The sequence below is a fragment of the Rhinolophus ferrumequinum genome, chromosome 17 (genome assembly GCF_004115265.2).
Source record: "Rhinolophus ferrumequinum isolate MPI-CBG mRhiFer1 chromosome 17, mRhiFer1_v1.p, whole genome shotgun sequence".
In the NCBI taxonomy this organism is placed as follows: domain Eukaryota; kingdom Metazoa; phylum Chordata; class Mammalia; order Chiroptera; family Rhinolophidae; genus Rhinolophus; species Rhinolophus ferrumequinum.
This window is the reverse complement of record NC_046300.1, coordinates 43,618,211-43,636,031: the sequence shown is the minus strand read 5'-3', so window position 1 is coordinate 43,636,031 and position 17,821 is coordinate 43,618,211. Positions and strand designations below refer to the sequence as shown.

The window sequence follows — 17,821 nt, the reverse complement described above, 5'->3', positions numbered from 1 at the left end:
CGTGGCCCCCAGCATGAGCTGGAGTCCACACAGCCCTCACCTGGGGGCTCCCACAGTCCAGCACCACAGACAGCAGTCTCCACGTCCCTCTGGGAGTCCAGGAGGAAGAGGGAGCGCTGGCTTCTTTCTGCCCGCCTGGCCACCCTTGCAGGAGTGCAGCATCTGCAGGGCTGCCAGGAGAGAATCCAATCTGCCCGGACACCCAACACCAGTGTCCAAGGCCCCGGCAAGCGTTGGGTGACAAAGGGCCCCTGCTGAGCTCGGCTGGGCCTGGCACGGGGACCGGCTCCGCCCAGCAGCCTCAGACAGCTGGCCATCCTGGGTCCAGGACAGGGAGGGGCAGGGGTGGGGGAGGAAAATGGGAGTGAGCCCCCACCCCAGCCCCAATTTCTTCCTCTTTCCCCCTCTCCCCTGCCCCGTCTCTCTCCTTCACAATCCTTTCCTCTGGCACAGAATTCTAGAGCTGGTGGCATTGTAGAGTTAATCTCGTTTGCCCTGTGAAGAAGCTGAAGCTTGGAGAGGGAAAGGGACTTGTCCAGAGCCACAAAGAGCAAGCGCAAAGGGGCCCCCGAGGTGGCTGCTTTCCTGACCTCAGCCCCAGGGGGCACTCTCTCCTTTCTCTCTGAAGAGCAGAGGCTGCTGGGTGGACTCTTCAGTGAACAACGAATCTGGAAGAGTAATCCCGTTCAAATCTGAGTTCTCCCAAATCCTGGCTGTGGAAACCTGAGCAAGTCCCTTTACTGTACCAGCCTCAGTTTCCTCATCTGTAAGACGACAGTCATTCTCCTCTGTCCCCTTGCTACCCCTTGCTCGTTTGCTGGGAGCTAATTACAAACCATGTTCAAATCTGGTGCGTTTACACCTGGGGTAGGGGCCTTCCCAGCCATGGGTCAGGGGTGCTGGAGCTGCAGGAGACACCTGTCCTGCCTCCCAGGAGGGCGTGTTTACCCAGGGCCACAGTAGAAAGCCTTCTCTTTACCCTGGGACCAACAGGTGAGGCAGGACCAAGGATGCGTGCATGTGGAGATGCTGTGTTGCTTAACAGGCGGGGCTGTAGAAGCCACAGTTTCTGGTCAAATTCTGGCTTCCAGCAGAATGGGAGGCAAATTAACTTTAGTATAATTATCTTAGAAAAGGGGGGGAGGAATAATAGTATCTCATAGGTATTATGAGGCTTAAAGTAGTTATTTCATGTAAAACACTTAGAACTGAGCCCAGTAATTACTGAGTAAGCACAATAGTTATTGGGATCGTTACCAATTCGTACAACCACTTTCTGAGATAGTCTTGTTATCTCCGTAGAACACAGGAGGAAACTGAGACCAAGAGAGGTGACGTAAGCTGCCTAACATCACACAGCTAGCACGTAGTGGAGCTGGAATTTGAACTCAGGCACCCAGGATGCGGAGACATTCTCTTAACCAGGGTGCTTTGCTGCCTCCCCTGGTGAGTCTCCTCGTGAGGTTCTTAGGATGCTTACACGAAATGCTGTATGTGAACGAACGTGCTTTGCAAGCCACGAGGGACTTTCTAAACCTGAGGCACTATTTGCTATCTATCCACCTGCTACCTGTGGCGTAGCTACAGGCACTGCTAATTACATCTCTGACAGCACGGCTATGAGACTCGTTAGCAGTAATTAGATTTGTGACGACGACAGTAGGCACAAGTTAATGGCCTACTGGCGATTTTAATGACTATTGTGCTAAGATGCACAATGGTCTTCAACCATCTGTCCGTCCGTGCATCCGTCCCTCCGTCCATCCATCCACCCAATAATTGTATTTTGGGCATCTACTCCATGCCAGGTACTTCACACTTTATTGCTTGGACTGCTTAGCCGTCTCCTTTCCCCAGGAGCCTGAGAGTTCTGAGTGGGCAATAGTCACGCCACTTTTGTACCTAGTATGGAGCCTGGCACCCAGAAGGCACTCAATCAATACTTGATGAATGAATGAATATCTGCATTAGCTCTTAGGCCACCATCCATGGGAGGTCCTCGGACCTCAGTTTCCTTGTCTGCAAAATGGGCTAGTGATTCCTACCCTGCCTACCTTACAGGTTTGCTGGGGGTCATGAAAGATATCACAATCAGTAGTCATACTTTCGTATTTGAGATGCACCCCCTGCCCCCCGTCCCTCAGCTTTCCTTCCTCACGGTGAGGCGTGGGTGTGAGGCTGATGCGGGCAGCTGTCCTCTCAGCCACAGCCTATCAGACTCTGCCATCCTTGCTGACTCGTCCAAATACCTCCTTGCTGCCTACTACTATATGGCTTAGGCATTTAATGAGCAGTGTGACCTTGGAGAACTCATTTAAGCTCACTGGGTGGGCCTCACCTGCAAAGTGGAGCTGACCGGCCCGTCTTACAGACAGGATGCTGTGAGGCCCCACTGAGACCCCTCGGTGCAGCTCCTGGCCCGGAGCAGACACTACAGCACTGGCTGCTGTGCCCCCGGCCCCCCTCCTACCCTATCATTAGCAAGTGTACCCCCATTATGGTTACAGTGATACTCATCTGCAGCTAGTTCTCAACACTGCCGTGACTCCTGCCCTAAGAAAGGGGCCCATGGGCTGCTATGGACGGCACAGATGCCCGCCATTAGTGTGCTGAAGCCCTAATCCCCCATGTGATGGCATTTGGAGGTATCTGGGAGGTGATTCGGTCATGAGGGTGGAGCCTTCAGGAATGGGATCGGTGTTCTTATAAAAAGAGACAGGAGAGATGGTCTCTCTTGGCCATGTGAGGACACAGCCAGAAGACGGCTGTTTGCAAGCCAGGAAGAGGGCACCTCACCAGGAACCCCATCAGTGGGCACCTTGATCTGGACTCCCAGCCTCCAGAACAATGAGAAATAAATTTCTGTCGTTTAAGCCTCCCAGTCTGTGGTGTTTTGTTACAGCCGCCAAGCAGACTGAGACACAGGCCTGGGCAGGGCCTGCAGCAGTCCTGGGTCCAGAGGGGGTGAGCAACATGCCGGGGGTCACACAGCTTAGGCCGGGGCCCACTGAAAAGCCTTTCCTTGTTTCCCACGCTCCTGAAACGTGACCTTGACTAAGCCCCTTTCCTCCCTGGGCCTCAGTTTCCCCTTGTGGAAAGGGAAGGGGCTGAACGAGGTGCTCTCTGGGACCCCTCAGCCTCTGATGTGCCAGGACCTTCAGAATCTAGGAGAACATTCTGACAATATTGGATTTATGCATTTCGGTTTCATCTTATTAGCATTTAAATGATTCTGGATTGTTACATTTCCATGACTCAAGAATAGGTTAGAGGTTTCTTAATAAAAAGTCTTTGCCAGGAGGGACGCTGGCGGAGGAAGGAGCATTTTTTTTTTTTTTTGGCGTTAACAAAGAAGGAATCTATCTTTCGAAGGAAGGATTAAAAAAGAAAACAAAACCCCAAACCAACAACAGCTTTTTAAATCCTACTGAAGGATGGTAGCTGGGACAATCGCAAATGAATTATGTGCTAAAAATAACTTTCAAACGCTGAATCCTTCTGTCTTAAGATGTGCTGAATTTAAATGCCACCTTAATATGTAGTTTTCAAGATACCTCTTCTTTGAATCATCTGTGGCAGCCATGACAAATGTAGGGGACACAGGCCCTGTCTGGAGAACCTGGGTGACAGGCCTGATGCTACCATGGATAGTTTGGTGACTTGGGCAAGGTTATTAGCCCCTCCCTGTGCCTTGGTTTCCCACTCTGTGACAGAGCCAACTCACAGCCTACCGCAGAGGGTTTTGTGAGGACTAATTGAGATAGAGCTTAGCCTGGTTCCTGGCACAGAGGAAGAACTTGTTAAATGGTGACTGTTCTTACGGTGATCACTCATTCACTGCCTTTATCCTCTGTTCAACCAGAATGTCCCTCACACAGCTGTGCTTAATGCGGAACTCAGACCGACTGGGCCATACGTACAGGCCCCTGGCACTGCTCAGAGGGTTGGGGAGGGTCCCAGCTTGTTGGTGCAGCAGACAGAGCCAGTCTTCCCTCTGCTCTGCGGCTGACTAACTATATAGTTCCTGTGGGGTAGGACATTTCCTTTCCTCTCCAGGATGCAAATTCTGGCCATTCTGCAGGACTTCCTGTCCCAGCAACGGGAACCCTGCACCTTGGGGATGACCCAGGGAGCCAGGTGAACTCAGCCAGCAGCCAGAGGCAAAGGGACAGCTGCTGCCGCACCCAGACAGTTGCAGCCATTGCCTTCGATGGCCCTCTCCAGGGGAGGGGACGATCACCTGTGTGTTCACGTGTGTGAGGAGAGCCTGATGGGTCTGGAGTGACTCTGAGAGTGGAGTAAGTATGTGCATGACAGGGTCAGTGGGGTGTGTGATGGTGCACGCTCAGCCTGGCCAGTCCATAGTGTGGGGCACACCTGGGTCAGGAGTGTGAGAATGCTAGTTAGCGTTGGGCTGGGCTCATAAGTGACTGTGTGTGTGTGTGTCCCTGTGGTGTGTCACTAGATGTGTGTTTAGTGTGGGGGACCCCAAAGGATAAGGGTTTATGTGCTGTTTTACTGGACTCGTCAGGATGAGTGTGAGTGTGAGTGAGCCAGAGGTGTCTGTGCCACGCCAACCTCTGAGCGCACAGGCTCACAGTGTGCGTGTATGTGTTTGTGAATCAAAACTGACGATGAAAATCTCAGCTCTGAGCTCTCACAGTTGAGGAGCGAGAATGGGGGAAATTGGAAGGAAATTGAAAATGAATACCTCAGAAGCAAATTTAGTGCTATTTTTAGAAAATTCCTATCCTGTTAACCAGAAAAGAAAAATCAAAAAAAAAAAAGAAGTCTGTCAGAAACAGCCGTGCATCAGCCCGAATGCACAGATGGCAGAGGCAGGGTCCGGGCTGGACTGTTAGGGACCGAGGGCTTCTCCATAGCTTCTTACCCCCATGCCTGTCCTGATGGAGGGCAGGTCCAGTCCTTAGCTTCCCACCAGGCTCAACACCTCCACTGCCCCTGTTCTCCAGAGGAGCTGCCAATGGTAGATGGTAGGAAGAAAACCCCATTTCTGGTCTTCCAGGTGTCTCACACACCTATTCATCTACCCACTTATCCATCCATCCATCCGTCCATCCATCCGTCCATCCATCCATCCATCCATCCATCCATCCATTAATCCATCCATCTATCCACCCATCCATTAATCCATCCATCCATCCACCCATCCATCCATCCATCCATTCACCCATCCACCCATCCATCAGCTATCCATCCATCTGTCCATCTGTGTGTCTCTCCATCCTTTCACCATCCACTAACCCTAAGGAGGTACATCTCAGGCCCTGCCCCAGGAACTGGTGTTCTGAGGAGAGCTAGAGAAGTGCTCCTACCCTGCTGTTTAAGATCTGATCATTCTGCCATGAGAAGCCCCCTCCAAGACCACCATGGTCAGGATCTATAGGCTGAGTTGAGTGATTACTGCACAACTTTCCCTTCAGATTTTGGGAGGATGTAACCCAAACAGCACTTGCCTAGGAACCAGACCGGCTGGGTCCCGATCTTGGCTTGACCACTGCTGTTAACAGGACGTGCTGAGCACATGCTTCCGTGGGCTATGTGGTCTCACTGTCCGTACCTCACAGTCATGGAAGCTGGGGCTCAGAGAGACTACAGATGTCCAAGGCCTCCCAGTTTATACGCTTGCTCCAGTCCAAAGCCTCCATATTTCCTCTGTGCCTTTCACCAACTTGCAGTGTGGCCTTGGACCAGAACTTTCTCCCCTGTGCCTCAGTTTCCTTTTCTGTAAAGTGAGGGTGGGGGTTGGACAGATACTCAGTCTCAAAGAGCCATTTTAGCGCCATCCTCAAGGATTCTCCCGTCATCTGATACTTGCTTCTCAGGACACACAGACTTCCCTGGGCCTCCTTGCTGCTGCGTCATCTCCAGCAGGAGCAGCCATCCCCACTGTGGGCCAAGTCCTGTTTGGCTGGAGGCCGAAGGAAGGAGAAATGCCCTAGAACCTGGGAGTCACGCGCTGATCAAAATTCACCTGCTGCCTTTGCATCCACTGCTCCCCTCTGGGCCTCTGCACGGCAGTGTCTGCTTTCTAAGATTTGTACTCTTTATATGTTCCTTGTTTAGAAATATTCCTGTAAAACATCTTTGAGGATTTTCTGATGAAGTTAAACAGTAAAGTCACCAGCAATGGAAACAAGGAAGCTTAGCTGAGGCAGAGAAGTGTTGGGGAGACGTCACTTTGCCTGCAAGAAAGGGGATGTGCACTGAGCATGTTTGGGATGGACGTTGTTCTCTGGTTTCAGCCAAAGCCTCGGCCACCTCCTCAGCCTCAACTATTGGCCGCCCAACTCTCCCTGCAGCGCACTCACCTCCTTGCGGCCCCCTCTGCAGCCCTGGCAATGCCCAACCTCCAGGTCCTAAGTGGCTACAGTGACACTGTCCCATCCTGCCTTCGTCTGCCTCCTTTTTCCCCATGGTTTACAAGCAGAGGACTGAAGGAAGGACAAAAATTGATAATAACAGCAACACTTAGATTTTATACCTACTATGTGCCAAGCGCTGTTCTAGGCGCTTTACATTTTAATCGCATTTAATCCTTCCTAACAACCCCGTGACACAGTAATTCCCTGTTTTACAGAGGAGAAAAAAGAAAACGAGAGAGCATTGACTGGTATAAGGTCCTTGGTGAGGGGTGAAACACCCGGATCTCACACACACACCTAGACACTTACGGGACCCCCAGGCTCACTCACATTCGTTTCTCCAACATACCAGGCTCCTGCCCGTTCCTGTGGTTTCTACAGTGAAACCGTGTTCTGCTGTCAGTGCTCTGGCCACACACAGCAGGTCACTTGTTGGTTGGTAAGTCCTCAGGCTTCACCTCTGACCGTGGAGGGCTGGGGCCAGGGAGATGTCTCTGGGGATGAAGTGCTGATGGATGAACGGAGGTGGGTGCTGGGGAGGGATTGGGTGGCTGAGGTCAGGGAACGTGATACTTGCAGGCCCCCTCCCTGAAGGCTGACAGCAGGGGCTGGGAGTGAGCGCTGTCCACGTGGTCCTGGTGCTGACTGACAGCGCCCCTGGGGAGGACAGAGAAGCCGGCATTGGGAACCAGCTCCACTGGGAGCTGTCCCCAAGGCCTCAGTGCTGACTGGGGATCGGGTGGGCTTTGAGGACTACGTTTCCAGGTGCTGTTTACATGCTGCGGTGCTGACCTAGAGCAGAGGGTCGTAAGTGCCCTTAGGAGCTTTCTAGTATAGCAGTGCTGACCAACGAAGTGTGGGGTTGGGGAGCCTGAGGCTCTGGGTGGGGGTGGACGGGGGAGGGCATAGGCCTTTCCTGTGAGCTCCGTCAAGAGGCAAGGGAAGCTGATCCCAGATACTTGGTGCTGACACTCAAAGCTGGGTTCTCGGGCAATGGGGTGTCCTAGTGAGCAGGGGTGAACCAACAAAATGACACTATGCAAAAGGCTACTCAGGGCCACAAGTGCACGCACAGAGGACCCACCTTGGCTCATCAGTGCCATCTGTCCCTGATGCCAGAAATCCCAGCACTAGTGAATCATTCTTCTGCACTGCGCATGGTCCTTTCCCTTTGGTTCCTGCTGGGACCATATTTAAGTGGTGGTATATCAGTCTGACTGAGTTTATTAAATTTTTTCCTTCATTCATTGGGGTAGGAATATTCACCCACAGGCATGCCAGGGGATGAGTGTAAGTTGGGAGATTACTTTTGAATTGCCAGGGAGTCCTGTCGGGTCCAGACCAGAGAAACAGGAAGCTAAAGTGTGGGGGGAAATCATTCCATGTGGATTGAGACTATATGGAGAGGGGGAAACTATATGGAGAGAAGAGCAGGACTCCTGGATTCAAGAGAGGAGGAGAATTAGAATGATGTATGTGCTGGCAGGGATGGGTGTGTGTGTGTGTGTGTGTGTGTGTGTGTGTGTGTGTGTGTCTGTGGTGTCTTTGAGATTCTAGCTCTCACTACTGTGGCCAGTCTTCTGGGCTAAAGAAAAGATGCCCTGGTTTGGTAACTGTGCACTCACCGCCTGCCCTGCCTGAGCCTAGGTTATCTCCTGTGGAGTCTCCCTGGTGCAAAGCCAGAGATCTCTGTCAGGCGTTCAACTTGGCCTCAGACCTGAAGGCGGTGAATGAAAAGGTCGGGAAGCTGGAGCAGCAGCTGAGAGCAGGAGCTGCCTCCATGGGGCCAAGGTTTCCTGTCCTTCTCCTCTGATAAAAGCTTCTTTGGGTGGAGCTTGGGACCCCGGAGCAGGGCTGCTTAAAGTGTGGTTCCCAGAGGGCCACTCGTGCTGGCATCACTTGGGGGCTGGTGGAAACTCAGGTCCTCAGAGATGAGTCAGGTTCTGGTGGTGGGGCCGGGAATTTTAAACAAGCAGAACCACTGCCCTAGCACTTTGAGGTTCCCATTCCAGCCCCTATTTCTGCTCTCTTCCTCTTACAGCCAACACTCCCCTGGTTCGGGGTTCTAGAATCCTAGAACTTTCGTGGCCCAGCTTCTGGCTCAAAACACCTCTGGCTCCCTGTCTCTGCCCACCCAAATGCCACTTCCTGCCAGGCCTTTGGGTGACTCCTGGGCTGGTGGTTCAGTCTTCACACCAGCCAGCTCCAGGGGTGTGTTCAGTCTTCACGCCCTTACCCATGGCTGACAACTCCCCACCCCGTCTTCCCACTTTCCTACGGCTTCTCTGACCACATCTGCCCATGAGTCTTCATGGCTTCTTTGTTTGGGGTCATGGCCCTGCCCTGGACACTCAATGCCTCTTCTCTCCTAGGCAATGCCACCCACTGCCATCAACTTTCATCCTAACACGGGTGGTTCCCAAACCACCCTTTCCACCCTGCTTTTCTCCTAAGCTCTACAGCCCCTGACTGCCAAGTCGTCCCCAGGCTCTCAGACTCCCCCAGATGTCCTCACCCTTCTGTGACCCCTGTACCATCTATGGCCTCTAAACAACCCTCCCAGGTCCCCAGAGTTGGCCTATCGGGGTCACACTTGACTTTGTTCCTTCTTTCATATGTAATCGGGCACCCACATCCCCTCAGCTGGGTAAGGGCCAGGCTCCCTCCTCTCTCCCCTCTCCGGGCTCCTGGCCCGCGTTCAGGCTCCACGTCCACGGCCTCCCAACTGCCCCCTTCATCCTCATTTCACTGTCCCTAGAGTGATGCTGACGGTGACTGGCATGCGCTGAGAGTGGCTTCCACGTGTCGGGCTCTGAACACACCTTACCCCACAATAAGCCTATGAGGTAGGCATTACTACGATGAGTAAACTGAGGCGCAGAAATAACATCATGCGCAGGGTCACACCGCTAAGGAGCGGCAGAGCCAGGAGCGGAGCTGGGACCTGTGTGACTCTGAGACCACTGCACTGTGCTGCCTCTCAGATTCAGCATGCTGCTGTCTGGATTCAGTGAAGACCATCGCCGGCTCCCCGATGCCACGCGGGGTCCTGCCTGGTGGGTGCGGAGCCAGCCTTCTTGGGCTCTGTTCTGAAGGAACTCCTTACATTTCTTGAATAACTAAAAGATACTCCTGCCTGCTGCCCTACGCACACACTGTCCCCTCCATCCAGGACTGTCTACGCCCCCTTTCCCATTCATCAAACCTTTCCTCTCCAAGGCCCAGCATGCCAACTTCTCTAATTCCTCCGCCGCAAATTTCAACCCTCTTCCCACCGCCAGCCCATCACGTGTGGCTCCTTCCTCGAATTCACACCCTCCACCTCAGTCTCGGGGTGGGTCTTGCCAAATTCTCCCCTACTAGACCTTGAACTCCCTGAGCGCAAGGCCTCCCCAGCCACCAACGCTGGTTCGACAACTGAGACAGCAATCTGACTGTGGACCGACACTGAGGACGACAAATCTTAGGATACGCTCTGCATCGAAAAAGTGGAAGCTGCTCAGCCAGATGGTAGGAGGAGCTGACGCCCAGCGCCCCCAGCTGTGTGCTCCAGCCTTAGAGGTATTCCATCAGCACATCTGCACCAAGACCCTCTAGAGGAGCTGCTACTGGCGTCCCACTCCACAGACAAGCAAACAGAGACTCTGCCAGGTTAAGGAGGTTGCCCAGGGTCACGTAACTGTTCGATCTGAACCCAGGTTGTCTGCCATCAGAGCCCCTGTTCGCAATCCAGCCTAAGTCCCTCCCTTGGTGACTCAGAAGCCCTATGTGTGGTGCCTCAGGCAGTGGGACACACTGAGGCCTTTGGGATCCAGTGGGGGATGTGGCAGCCCTTCTGGACCTCACTGCTCAGGTCCGCGTCTTCTGCCCCACCCAGTGTTAGGTCCCACAGAGGATCCTTGCGGGCTGGCCATCGTCCTTTTCTCCTCTTGCCTCTTCCCCATTCTACACTGAGCTGGAGGTCAGGGGTATGGCCAGGCACGACAGTCCGCATCTGCCAGGAGGCAGGCCACGGTTTGGGCCCAGGGACCAGGCTGGGGCACAGGATGCCCCCCACGCCGAGCTCGTCCTCTGCATTGGCTGCCCGGCCCCAGAGCCACACCAGCAGCAGCCCAGGCCCAGGTTTGCAGAATCCCATGCCCCGAGGGCCTGTGGAATCTCTTTGGCTCCTGCATCCAGCAGGCTGGCATGCTGATGAGTGACCAACCCGCCGGCGAGCTCTGCAGTCTTCCCCTGACTTGGCATGGCTGTCCCGGCCACTGCGGAGACGAACAGCATCCACCCGGCACCTTGAACAGATGGTGCCACTTCTAAAAATAACGCTGCACCACACTCCCCGGCGCAGCCGAGTCCTGGCGACAGAAGGGGGTGCGGGTGGGGGTGGGGGCCGCTAGCTGTGCTCATCAGCCATCTGCTCAGGGACAGATGCGAATGCAGCCTCCCTAGGGGATGCAGGCCCAGGGGACCCCAGCCTCACTGAAGCTGTGCAGAGCCACGGCATGATGCTGAGGCGCTGAGCCCCCAAATGAAAGTGAGCAAGGCCACGGAGCTTGTGTGCAGCCTTGCCCCCCTCTGTCCCTCTCATGTGGCCGCCACAGCAGCCCCACCGCCACGTGTTGTACGGCTGGGATCCCTCCCTGGACTGCCCTCTCTGCCTGTTACATTCCACCCCATGTCTGGGTCCCTACGTCTACCATCTCCAGGGCCATCTCCTCTTGGGAATTTCCTCCCACCCCAGAAACTCCTTCCCTCTATGGATTCTTAAACCACTTTTCACTTGACTCACAACTTCACTTGACTCAGAACCCCTTTGTTTGAGGCTTAGAGTCAGAGAGATCTGGGTTAGAACCCTTGTTCTGCCATCACTGAGTGACCTTGGGGAAATCAAGGCAGCCCTCTGGCCTCAGATGCCACATCTCTAAAATAGGGACAACAGTCGTCCCTACCTCACAAGGGTGTTGGGAAGATAATATGAGTCTCTGCAGGGCCACCAGTATTTGCAAAGCTTGACAGAAAAGCCAGAAGAAGCCCTGCTTTCCCAAGCTCACTTGAATCCAGAGACCAGAAGGGACCTCAGAGGTGAAAATCCCTGTGATGCCCAAACCCCTTCACAGCACTTGTGTAAAGTCCTGCCTGTGCTTGCATGCCTTCCTTGACAGGGGGTTCACTCCTTCCTTCCATGATAGTCTGTGCCAATGCTGAGAGTTACAAAGTTCTTTGGGTTGAGCTGAAATTTTTAAATTATTTTTATTGTTTCGTAGTTAACGGGCATTTTCTGACTCATGCAGAATATTCCTGCTCCCTCTTTCCCACTGCAAGTTCAAGTCTATGAGTGCATAGACGTTAGATGTGTATGTGTCAGGGTCGGGCAGAGTGTGTGCACGGATGCACAGCCAGGTGTGTACAGATGTGTGCCTGTGCATGTCAGAGCAGAGCAGAGCACATATGTGTTTGCATATGGGGCATGTATCGCCTGCCTGTCACAGACGCCTCATCACGGTCTCTGGGGCTGTCTACAGGTGGCAGGTCTTGCAGAGAGTGACATCTTCAAGGAGTCACCTGGGGGCTCAAGATCCTAACTACCCCTAACTTAGGGGTAGTTAGCTGGTTACCCCTAACTACGGGTGGATACGCCTGGAGCAAGCCTGGCTAAGAGGTCTGCCATTAGCTGTCCCTACTCCACTGTCTGCTCTCTTTGGGCCTCAGTTCCTCCATCTGTAAAATGAGGAGCTTGGACTAGGTGGCTTCTAAGACACCTTCGCATTCTGACTTGTGGTAAGTCTTGGACACTGGATCAGGCCAGGTAAGGGGGCCTCTCCAGCTCTTGGCACCCTCCACCCCACCCCAAGGGGCCCAGTGCGTGTGCCCTCAGATCAGCCAGTTATCTTCTGGACACTGAGACATCTATCGGGGGAAATGTTCTTGTTTTAATAATAAAAAATCAACTCAGAGCTGCCTTATGGACAACCTTCCATGCCTTAGCACAAGCTGTTCCCTCCCTTCTGCTTCGCTGCCTGGTGGACTCCTATCCACCCTGCAGGGCCCAGCCCAGAAGGCCCCTCCTCAGTGAACACGATGTTGACACCACTCTCCAGGCAGAGCCAACAGATCCCTCCATGGGGCTTGACCATTCATGACCTCCAGGGTACGAGGCTGTGTTCATCCATCTCTAGGTCCCCAGTGCCCCTGACAGACAGAGTTGGTGCCTGACAGAAGCTTGCCAAGTGGCTGTAGGAACGTGTGACTTGTCCTCAGAAACTAAGAGAGAACAAGATGCCTGGGTCATGGACGCATCCACTTCTTCAACAAGCATTTCATTTAAATACGAAGGCAGAGAGCATGCAATGAGCACCTACTGTGTACCCAGCACTGACCTGTAGGAATGATCAAAGATGTGACTGAACAAGAGGAAATGAGAGAACATTTCTGGCAGGAAGGTGGCCGGCCACAGTAATAAGGGCACCAGAACAGAAGTAACAGTAATAAAAATAATCGTAAGAGCAGCTAAGGTTTATTACTGTAAGTGCCACTCTTTGTATTCAGCTTTTTCCAGACATGATCTCGCTCATACCCACGACAGCCCCGGAGGTAGATACTCGTCTTCATTTTATAGGTGAGGAAACTGAAGTTCAGATGGTGGGATGGCTGGCCAAGCTCACATTGGGGTCTGTGTCTCAAGGCTGTGCTCCCGACCTTGGCACTCAACAGATTCCTGGACCTAGAACCAGCACAAAAGGATCTGCCCCACTGGTAGAGTGAAATGTGTTGTTTAGGGGAGAGAGAGAAAGCCAGAGCCACCACTCCTTCCTTAGGGGGGGCACAGTGCCTCAGATCCAAGTGGCTGGGGGCCGGCAGGAGGCCCCCAGGGTATCGCTAGCTTTAGCATCTACTAGGGAACCCCCAGTGGGGTTCTTTTCCTTGCACTGCTGACAGGTGTGAGGCAGGGGCTTTGGCTGACCTGGCAGTCTGGGTGTGAGGGGCAGGAAGCAGATGGCAGCCCCTTCCTGTGTTCGGAAGAAGTCAAGGGTGAAATCCTGGAGCCATCAGCCTGGCTGCATCACCTGCTGTTAGAAACGGCCAGGGCCAGAGGGCTGGCGGCCACCCACCGTGGCTTTGCTGACGAATGGTCGGCTCTGGGGAGGCGTGGCCACCAGCCCAGCACTCTCCTAGGGATAGCGTCCTTTTCTTCTTCTTAATAAGGTCTGTGACTGGAAGGGACCCCGAGGCAGAGGAAGCAGGGTGCCTGTTTTAAAAATGAGGGGACTGAGGTTCAAAGAGGACAAGAGACATGCTTGACATGGGTCCCTCAGACATGGTGCTGGGACCAGGGTGAGGTAAGTAGGCGCCTAAGGTGCAAAACGTGAGACGCTCGCTCTTAGATACCTGTAAATGCCAGATCCCCTCCCTCCAAGAGCTGTCTGCCCTGCTATTTAAGTCCACCCCAAGCACCTGTGGGCCTGCTTGTCCCACCCCCCACCCAAACACAGGTAGAGACGGAAGTCGACAACGAGATTTCAAGCCCACTTTGGTAACTTTGTGGATGACACAGCCTATACCAGAATTGTAAAAGACGTTTAAAGCAACGTCTCACCAATCAGTTCCCCAAGCAGCAATGGATTTCAGGGGAAAGAGTTCATTTCCTTACCTCTGCTCATTTGGCAGTCTTTTGCTGTGGATCTACTGTGTGCCAGCAGCTGTGGGACGCAATGTGGATAGAGAGAAACTGGACACAGCCGTGTTCTCAAAAAGCTTTGCATTGTTCCCTCCCTGTCTGGCACGGTGCCTGCACATTATAGCAATTTAACAGATAATCATGGTAAACTGAGCTAATATTTATGGAGCACTCTATACACGTCATCTCATTTGATCCACATCACAACTCTACGAGACGAGTATTCTTATTATCCCCATGTTGCAGAAAAGAAAAAAACTAAGGCAAAGAGAGGTTAAGCAACTTGCCCAAGATCACTCAGGCAGAACACAAAAGCGCGAGGACAGGTGCTCAGTAAAATGATTTGTTGAGTAAATGAATGAAAACATGGGAGAGGTCGTGCAGGCAGGCCAGGGAAACATACGGGTGATATGATTTGTTAAGTGTGGCCATGCAAAGTGCCCTGGGAGCTCTAGGAGGTGGCATCAGAGCTCCTGAGGGCCGTGCTAAGAGAAGGTCAGGGAATTCTCCATGCTTTTGGGCAAACTTGGGCTGCAGGCTTCCACGAAGATGGTGATGGTGACAGCCGCTGTATCAGTTAGCAGTGAGAGAGGTCTCTGGTTTCTCTCTCTCTAAGCCTGACCACGTGCCTACCTACAAAAATATCCCAGGCCAATGGCCCCTTTTACCCTGAGAAAGCGAACTCTCAGACAGGCTGAATCTGGGCAGGTATGAGAAGAGCAGGAGACTCCTCCTGGGCTGGTCTGGGCAAGGGTCCCTGGCCTGACTGAGCCCGTCTGCTGGGCCTCTGGCCTGCAGGGAGGGGGCTACAGGTGGACACCCTGACACCCAAGCCTCCTGCGCTCACGCCTCGGTTGCCAGGCAACCACGCAGCTCAGGTTTCGGGAGCTGAGGACAGGGCCCCGTGGGGACGTCAGTATATAATATTAGATATGGTCCAGCCTCATGGGGCTGCTCGAGATACACAAACCTCAGACCTGGGCAGGGCCTGAGTGGTCCTATGGTCATTTTGCAGACAGGGAGACTAAGATCTGGGGGGAAAGGAAGTCGTCTGAAGTGACCAGTGAGCTAGTGATACAGGCAGGGTCATGTCTGCCAAAGATGGGATAGAAATAATAGTTCAGAAAGTGATGGGCAGTGTGGCTGCCATGTGCAGGGCACTGTTACCAACAGCTTCTCCCACCACACCCAATCCATCCTCAAAATAACAGTGAGGGCTAGATGCTGTTTTTACACCTATTTTGTAGATGGGAAAACTGAGGCTCAGAGAGATCGTGCAACCTACTCGAGATCATCCAGCTGGTGAACAGCTGTGGCCAGACTGGAACGTGGGTCAGTGTGACGCTGAAGCCTGCAAGCTTTACCCTGCCCCTGCACTGCCCTCGGGGACTAAGAAGGAGCATGAGGCCTGAGGGACCTGCCTCACAGCTGGAATCTCTGATCTCTTCAGCCACATCTGGAGGTGGGAGGAGGAGTATTACTCTTCCTATCTCAACATTGAGGATACTGAGCTCAGAGGGTTAAATGGTGGTCCCAAGGGGACCTAAGGAGCAGGTGGGCATGTATGATTTGAATGCAAAGCTCTCAGGTCTGGGCTGACCCACTGTCCCAGTTCACTGGGCGAGGGCTGGGGTGGCACCTCTCTGCTAGGCCTCCCGGTATCAGACATTTTTGCACCCCCACCTGTCCCCCAGCAGGGTGAGATTTCTGTAGGACAGGACCCCTCTCCCAGGCCCTAAGAGAGCCAAAAAGCCCCAGCACAGAGCTGTCACCTTTGATTCCAGGCCACTGGACCTCTCTCTCCCTCAGTTGCCTACACCCCCACCTCCCCGCAACCTGAGCCTGGGCTGGACACGCAGGTTGCTATGGTGACAGCACATCATCGGACACTGACCTGAGGACCCGCTGGCAGCACAGGGGAGGGGCAAGCCTTGTCTCAGAGGGATGGCTGGAGGGGTGGAGGACAGGGGCCCTGAGGACCCTGTGGCGGCCGAGGTTGCTCTGTAGGCCAGGCTGGGCACAAGCTGCTATTTATAATTCTGCTGAATGGGCCCAACGAACTGACCTGCCGTCGGATACTCAGAGCCCAGCAGCTGCACTGAGGGGGAGACACAGCTCAGGAACCTCCTCCCAGCCCCAGCTCCGAGCACAGGGGCGAGGGAAGCGCAGGGGAGAACAGAACCCTCCTTCCCCAGACACCTCCAAGAGCCTCAACACCCCTCTTTCTGCCCAGTCCTGCCTCCATCCTGTGTTCTGGGCCAGGCTGGTCCGGCGGACAGCCTGGGCTCTGGTCCTAAGGGGGCTCAGAGAGCGTGCGCCTGCACGCGTGCGTGTGCGTGCGTGTGTGTGTGTGTGTGTGTGTGTGTGTGTGTGTTCCAGGATGCCTCCCACTGTAGGGAGGGGAGGGGGTAGGTGGAGAGGAAAGAAAGGGGAGAAAGAGAAGCTGTAAAGCAGGGAGGAACTTGAGAGGGGGGGGGTGGGAAGGAGAGGGGGGAAGAGGGAGAGAGAGAGACAGAGACAGAGGCAGACTTCAAAAGAGAGACAGTGAGACAGAGAGAGGGAGGGAAGGAGAGTAAAAGAGAGGAAGGGGGAGGGAAGTAGACAGAGAGAGGAGGAGACCGATGGAGAGAGGGAAAGAGGAAGAAAGGACAAGGAGAGGGAGAGAGAGAGAGAGACAAAGAGCAGAGGAAGTGAAGCAAAGACACAGAGATAGGAACATGGAGAAAGGGAGTCGAGCGGCGCAGAGGCAGAGAGCAGGGCCAGAGCAACCGGGCACGTCCTCTTTGGCCCTGGTGGTCACGCCGCTGGCCCAGAAGCCGAAATGCAAACATGGGGGTCGCTCCTGTGTGTGGCAGGAGAGAGTGCTATGCCTTGGCCCTGCACTGACCTCCGTGCCCCCTTGGCCTAGGGGGCGGCTCTAGCCTGGGCATCCTTCCTCCGGCCATCTTTCCGCCTGGGGGCAAAGGGCAAGGCCAGGACTACTCCAAGGTTGCTGGAACCTGGCCAGGAAAGGCACGGCGGCAGCTCCTGGGGCTTGCCTGGCTGCCCGCCCTTGGATCTGGGTTATTTTGGGCGCTGAGCAGCCACAACACATCCCCTTCCTCCCTTGTTCATGGGGCAGTGGCTGCTGACTCAAAATATTCTCTCAAGGAAACTGTCACACCAGAAATCCAATGTCACTTCTTCTGGGAGGGCTTCCCTGACTCCCAGATTCCCTGGCTCCCTCTGCTCGCACAGGGCCTGGTCTGTACCTTCAGTACAGCGCTTATCCTGGACAACCAGAGGAAGAGCTCTACCTGCCCGGCTCCCCCATCAGACTGCGAGTTCCACCACGGGCAGCGCTGGTTCCCATCGCCAAGCGCGATGTCTGACGCACACACAGCCTCAATAAGCAGCACCGACAGGCCTACAGCAGCTGCATCGACCAACATGGATTGAGCACTTCCGACATCCCAAGAACTTTACATGCACCCTCTCATTTAACACCTTAGTAGCCCTATGTGTAAGCTTTGTTAGTGGGCCCCGTTTTACAAAGGGGGAAACCCAGGCTCAGAGAGGCTAAGTTGTCTGCCCCAGGTCTCACCGCCGGGAAGCTGTTGAAGCAACGTCGGACCTAAGGCAGTGCACTTTCAGAGCCCAATCACGTGACCCCCAGACATGCAGCCTCCCTCGCTCTACTGGTCACTTCCACTTCCATGACTGTGTTCAAGAACCTCTGTGGCTCCCCAGTGTCTCTAGGATCAAATGCAGATATCCCATCTGG

General features: G+C 54.0%; 1 protein-coding gene across 11 annotated transcripts in view; it reads right to left on the bottom strand.

Annotated features, from left to right (window-relative positions):
- Positions 1-17,821, bottom strand: part of ATP2B2 (ATPase plasma membrane Ca2+ transporting 2) — a 360,418-nt gene that overhangs the window by 122,356 nt on the left and 220,241 nt on the right. Inside the window, exon 1 of one of the 11 annotated variants that reach the window (XM_033131473.1) lies at positions 6,736-6,756. The exons of the other annotated variants lie outside the window; for them this stretch is intronic. The gene's annotated coding sequence lies outside the window, so the exon portion shown is untranslated. Of the gene's footprint in view, positions 1-6,735; positions 6,757-17,821 lie in introns of those variants that run through there. 11 annotated transcript variants of the gene reach the window in all.